The sequence below is a fragment of the Suncus etruscus genome, chromosome 12 (assembly GCF_024139225.1).
Source record: "Suncus etruscus isolate mSunEtr1 chromosome 12, mSunEtr1.pri.cur, whole genome shotgun sequence".
Lineage (NCBI taxonomy): Eukaryota > Metazoa > Chordata > Mammalia > Eulipotyphla > Soricidae > Suncus > Suncus etruscus.
The window spans coordinates 101,435,333-101,441,571 of NC_064859.1; the positions used below are offsets into that span (position 1 = coordinate 101,435,333).

A 6,239-nucleotide genomic window follows, 5' to 3' on the forward strand; every position below is an offset into this window, starting at 1 on the left:
CCCTTGGAAACTCTGAGACCAATGTACAGCCTCCCCCAACCCCCGCTGCTGTGGTAGCCCATCTATTGGATGTTCTGTGGGGCACCTCCTTTCCAGCACTCTGAGCAGACCTCTGGGGCTCTGAGGCCTCCCCTAAGCCTTCACTGGGGAGTAAACTCTCTGTGTCTTTCTAATTACTTTATGTAAGCACCGTGGTTACAAAATTTTTCATGATTGAGTTTTAGTTATGCAATGTCCAACATCCTTCATCAGGGCACATTTCCCGCCACTGATGTCCCCGGTTTTCCTATTTTTTTTTTTTTGTTTAATATGGAACACTTCACGAATTTGCGTGTCATCCTTGCTAATCTTCTCTGTATCGTTCCAATTTTAGTATATGTGCTGCCGAAGCGAGCACCCCGGTTTCCCTCTTGACCTCTCTGCTCTCTTCTCTGTCTTCTTCTCTTTCTCTCTCTCTCTCTCTCTCCTCTCTCTATCTCTCTGTTTCTCTATCCCTCTGTCTGTCTGTGGCTTGGGAGGGATGCAGGCAGTGGACGGATGCAGGGAAAGCCACGTTCTTGCAGGGACCCTGGAACAGACAGATGGAATAGAAACTCCAGCTGTGTCAGATCCTGCTGATTTGCCCGGGGTGGGGGTGGGGGTCCGCTTTGGGGTCAGGACCCTGGCACTGCTCAGGCCTCACCATGCAGAAGCAATGCCCAACACCCTGATTTCAGGTCTCTACCGTTGCTGTGTAGAGACTCCAGGGTCAGGCATAAGAAGGGACATTTTCTCCCCAGTTTCCCAGGGCACCTCACTTGGATCTTCTGTCCAGATCCGCTTCCCTCTGCCCTGTGGACGGAACCAGCCACCAACCTGCATGGTCCTGGCGCATCAGTGCAGAATCAGCTTCAGAGAACAGAGCGGACAGAGTGGTCCATATTGGTGCTGGAGATGGGGACTCGAGGCTGGTACCTGAGACCAAATTTAGGGCTAATTGAAACAAGACAAAAATGATGGGCAGTCCCAAATTGCTACCTGAAATGTATTTTGTTTTTGTATTTATTTTTGTTTGTTTGGGGGTCACACCCAGAGGCACTCAGGGCTCAGGGGCTACTCTTGGATCTGCATTCAGAAATCACTCCTGGCAGGCTCGGGGGACCAATATGGGATGTCTGGGATCAAACCCGGGTCGGCCACATGCAAGGCAAATGCCCTACCACCTGTATCACTGCTCCGGACCCGGGGTCTTGGTTCTTTTTTTTTTTTTTTTGGTTTTTGGGTCACACCCAGCGGCGCTCAGGGGTTACTCCTGGCTGTCTGCTCAGAAATAGCTCCTGGCAAGCATGGGGAACCATATGGGACACCAGGATTCGAACCAACCACCTTTGGTCCTGGATTGGCTGCTTGCAAGGCAAACGCCACTGTGCTATCTCTCAGGGTCCCGGGGGTCTTGGTTCTTGATCATTATCACCTCCTTGTCCAGCTACAGGTTGGTCCCAACTTGGTTCCAGCAGAGCCGGTGTTTCTCCCTCTGTGGCATGTACTTCCATCAGGTCCCCTGGTATTGGGGATTCTCCCCATGGCAGGATGAGAGCTGCCTGGTCGGATGACATGACACTTGGCCTGTGGCTCTCTGACCTCGTGCTCTGCAGAGTCCAGCAGATAATGGCAGGAGTTGGCAGAGAAAGACGACGAGGCTGGTGGGGCGTAGAAGTTGGCAGAGGAAGAGACTGGCTGGCTGAGGGGGTGACAAGCTAGTGGCCCTGCTGGAACTTCGTATGGATCCTGTACTCCAGCTGAGACTTTGAGACTCACTTCCAATATCCATCCACGCTGAGGCATTTGCTCCAAATGCAGCTTCCCAGGCTGCGACTCCAGTGGCGGCTGTAGGTCTGCCATACTTGAGGCCCCAAGTTGACTCTCTGCACCTCGGATTTCCCCCTCACGTCACTGGAGGGGCAGCCCTGGTGGTTCCTGAGCAGAAACACACCCCTGAAAACCATGTTGTAAGACCTACTCTGTTGGGTTTGCAAGGTCTCCTTGGGAACCCTATAAAATGCAGCCTTGTGGGTCATGGAGAGAGTGTGGGAGAGCAATGAGCATTTTTTCACAAGAGCTGAGGGGTGGGTGAAGGTGGGAAAGGAATGATTCCATCCGTATAGGAGGGGGTGTGCTGAAGGGGAAGTGGTGGTCTCTGCCTGCCCCCCTCCAAACTCAAAATTAGTCCCTTCCCATGATGGTGGAGCTCAATCCATGTCCACATTGATGAATACCTACTCCCTCGTGGAGCATGAGTCTTCTCATCCCTTCCATGTTTTATAGAGGTAACATGATATGTGTGTGTGTGCATGTGTGTGTGTGTGTGTGTGTGTGTGTGTGTCTGGACCACACTCAGCACTGCTCAGGGGTTACTCCTGGCTTTTCACTCAGGAATCACTCCTTGGGGGCATAGGGGGACCCTATAATATACCGGGGATCAAACCCAGACCAGCCTCATGCAAGGCAAACACCCTCCCTATTGTGCTATTGCTGTGGGCCCTTTAAGCTACTCTTCTTTTTTGTTGCTGTTGTTGTTGATGTTGTTGTTTTTGAGCCACACTCAGCACTCAGGGGTTACTCCTGGCTCTGTGCTCAGAAATTGCTCCTGGCAGGCTCAGGGGACCATATGGATGCCGGGAATGGAACTGTCCCAGGTTGACCATATGCAAGCTGTACTATTGCTCTGGCGCCTTTGAGTTACTCTTATTTTTTTTTTTTTGGTTTTTGGTTTTTGGGTCACACCCGGCAGTGCTCAGGGGTCACTATGCTCAGAAATCGCCACTGGCAGGCTCAGGGGACCCTATGGGATGCCGGAATTCGAACCACCGTCCTGCATGAAAGGCAAACGCCTTACCTCCATGCTCTCTCTCCAGCCCCTAAGTTACTCTTCAGGCTAATTTCAGGCCTCCAATGTTTCAACCTCACAACCCACCACCAGTGTTTGCTCTCCTCCACCCATGCCCCGAGGACCCCCCAGCCCTGCCCCCTGCCCAGCTGCCCCCTGCCTGGTGAGTCAGCTCGGTTCTGGAGGCCAATTCTCTGGTTCTGTTGCCTTGAGCATCTGTCATTCCTCACCAAGTTCCTTCATACACTGACGAAGCGATGGACTGTCCATGTCTATGTCTGTCTGTCTGTCCCTCTCCCAGCTCACCTGGGTTAGCAGGGTCCCGTCCACACAGCAGGCGAATCCAGGACCAGGAGCCTTAACTCACTCCCTTCTCAGAGCTGAGGGATGGAGCCACCAAGCTTGGGTTAGGTGGGTGATCTCACCCAGAGCTGCACATCAGTTGGATGAGGGGGAACCTGTGGGAATCAGTCTAACGAGGCTGAGAGACCCAGTCTGGCGCCAGACTCTGGGGAGAGATAGCATAATGGGTAGAGCACTTGCCTGGCACGTGGCCAACTTGGGTTCAATGTCCAGCACCCTAGATGGTTCCCAAATTTGCTAGGAGGGATTTAGGATACCTGAGTGTAGGATGCTCAGGCGTCATCTCAGAGCACCACCGGGCGTGGCCCCCTAAACCAAGAGGTCTTTGTTCTGCTGAGCAAGGGTGAGTGGAAGTAGCTTCGTGATGATCAGTTCTTTTGGTTCATGGCTTCAACCGCAGTTTTCAAGGGCATAAGGGAAAGAGGTTTTCAGGACTGGCAGTTGGCAATTCGATTCTATTTCAGTGCTCTGTATGCAGACCGGCCTCTCAGAATCTGCGTTTATTCTCAGAGCTGTTCATTCCTCAGTTTCAAGAGAAACTTTGAAAAGTATTGAAAGGCCTTCCATGGGGCTGGAGTGATAGCACAGCATAAGGGCGTTTGCCTTGTACTAGGCTGGCCCAGGACGAATCCGGGTTTGATTCCTGACATCACATATGGTCCCCAAGCCATATGAGTGCATATGAGTGCAGAGTCAGGAGTAAACCACTGAGCATTACAAAAAAGCAAAAACAACAGCAAAAAAACTTCCTTATGTCCTGAAAAATTTCTACAGATTTTAGGGACCATTCCTATTAGGAAGCACTCTTATTTATTTTGTTTTGGTTTTTTGGAACACACCTGGCAGTATTTAGAAATTACTCTTGGCTCTGCACTCAAAAGTCATTCCTGGCAGTGTTCTGGGGATCCTATGGGATGCCAGGGATCAAACCCAGGTCCTACTTTATGCAAGGCAAACACCCTTCCCACTGTGCAACTGCTCCAGCCCCAACAAGACACCCTTTCAATCCAACCTGTCCAAAAAATTGGGAAATTAAATATATCGGTTAACCCACTTTTCCTTTTTTTTTTTTTTTTTGGTTTTTGGGCCACACCCGGTAACGCTCAGGGGTTACTCCTGGCTATGCGCTCAGAAGTCGCTCCTGGCTTGGGGGACCATATGGGACGCCGGGGGATCGAACCGCAGTCCGTCTCCTAGGCTAGCGCAGGTAAGGCAGGCACCTTACCTCCAGCGCCACCGCCCGGCCCCTAACCCACTTTTCCTAATATGGTCTTTTCTCTCAAATGCTTTTCACTTTCACAGCTTTGAAACACCCACTTTAAAAAAATAATGGTTGTTTTTTTTTTTTAAACTCTTTCAGTTTATGATAGACACTCACCAAATGTGACCTAATTGTCAAAAATCCAAACGTGTCACATTGTCAAAGAAATTAGCCAAATTGGATGCGCCATATGTCAGGCAAAGCCCGGGTCCTCTTGTATTGAAGGAGGTAAATGGATTCAGCAGTGACTCATGTATGTTTTATAAAAGAGGAATTGCAGATCATGTCGCAGATGGCAAGAGTCTGGCAAGGCTCAGCTGCGGCTGTGATGTCTTTGTCACATGCTATAAAGAAAAAGTTTCCTTGCATCTTTCCCGTTGCTCAGGACACAGACCAAGGACGGGCCTGTGCTGGCCTGGCTGTGTTTGCGGCCTGCCGCCTTGTCATCCTCTTAGATTTGCCCTTCTTCTTTAAGAAACGGTGCAACCCATGCAGTCAGGGATCTTTTGGTGTCATCCTTCCCCGATCTCATTCGGTCCTCTGTGGGTCGTGTCTTGTGGTTCCGCTTTCCGCCCACTCACTCCTGGCACAGTGCTCCTTTTGTCTCTTGTGATGTGGCTTCGTTAAAACGATTGACTCAGGTTGGTTGTAACTCTCCCAGCGGGGATGGGGCCGGGTGGCTGAGTGGGGCACCTGGGGCCCCGTTCTTGGAAGCTGCCACGCTCTGCCAGGCACCAGCCGGCTTTCAGACTGGACTAATTTCAGATTAGGGGATGTGTTGACTCCTCATTCTTTCCTTCGTTCCTCCCTACCTCCTTCCCTCTTTCCTTTTCTTCTTCCTTCCTCCCTCTAGTCTTTCCTTCCTTTCTACCTTTCTCCCTTCCTTCCCTCTTTCCTTCCTCCTTTCCTCCTTTTCTCTTCCCTCACACTTCCTTCTTTCCTTCCTTTCTACCTTTCTCTCTTCCTTTCTTCCTTCTTTCCTCCTTCCCTCCTTTTCTCTTCCCTCACACTTCCTTCTTTCCTCCCCTCCCTTTTTCTTTCTCTCCCATTATTTCTATTTAATTAAGTTATTAATTTTCACTTGAGAAGCCACACCCAGCCATGCTCAGGGCTTATCTTATCCCTGGCTCTGCACTCAGGAATTACTCCTGGATGCTGGAGATAGAACCCAAGTTGTCTAAATGCGAGACACATGCCCTCCCTGCTGTGCTATCCCTCCAGCCCAGACCATGTAGGTTTTTGATGGTATGCCTTTATCTGTGGTTTTAGCTAGAACCAGGCATATAGATCAATCCAGCTTTAAACCTTAGGAGACTTTTCTTGCAGGGGGCATAAGGACTCCAGGCCTGATGGGAGATTTCTCACTATTAGTCTCTGTCCACAGAAGGAAGGGTCTTCACATATTTCCTCTCCCTGAAGCTCCCTTTTTTTGTTTGTTTGTTTTGTTTTGTTTTTTTTTGGTCACACCCGGCAGCATTCAGGGGTTACTCCTGGCTCTACGCTCAGAAATCATTCCTGGAAGGCTCAGGGGACCATATGGGATGCTGTGATTCGAACCACCGTCCTTCTGCATGCAAGGCAAACACCCTACCTCCGTGCTATCTCTCCGGCCCCAGCTCCTTTAAAAAAAAAACAAACAACTTTATTGATTTATTGATTGATTGATTGATTGAGTGGTTTTGGGGCCACACCTGGTGGTACTCAGGAGTCACTCCTGGCTCTGCACTCAGAAATCACTCCTGGCAGTCT

General features: G+C 50.3%; 1 pseudogene; it reads right to left on the minus strand.

Moving 5' to 3' along the window:
* Positions 1 to 303: 303 nt before the first annotated feature.
* LOC126025285 (uncharacterized) lies at positions 304 to 397 on the minus strand (annotated as a pseudogene).
* Between the last annotated feature and the right edge of the window lie 5,842 nt (positions 398 to 6,239).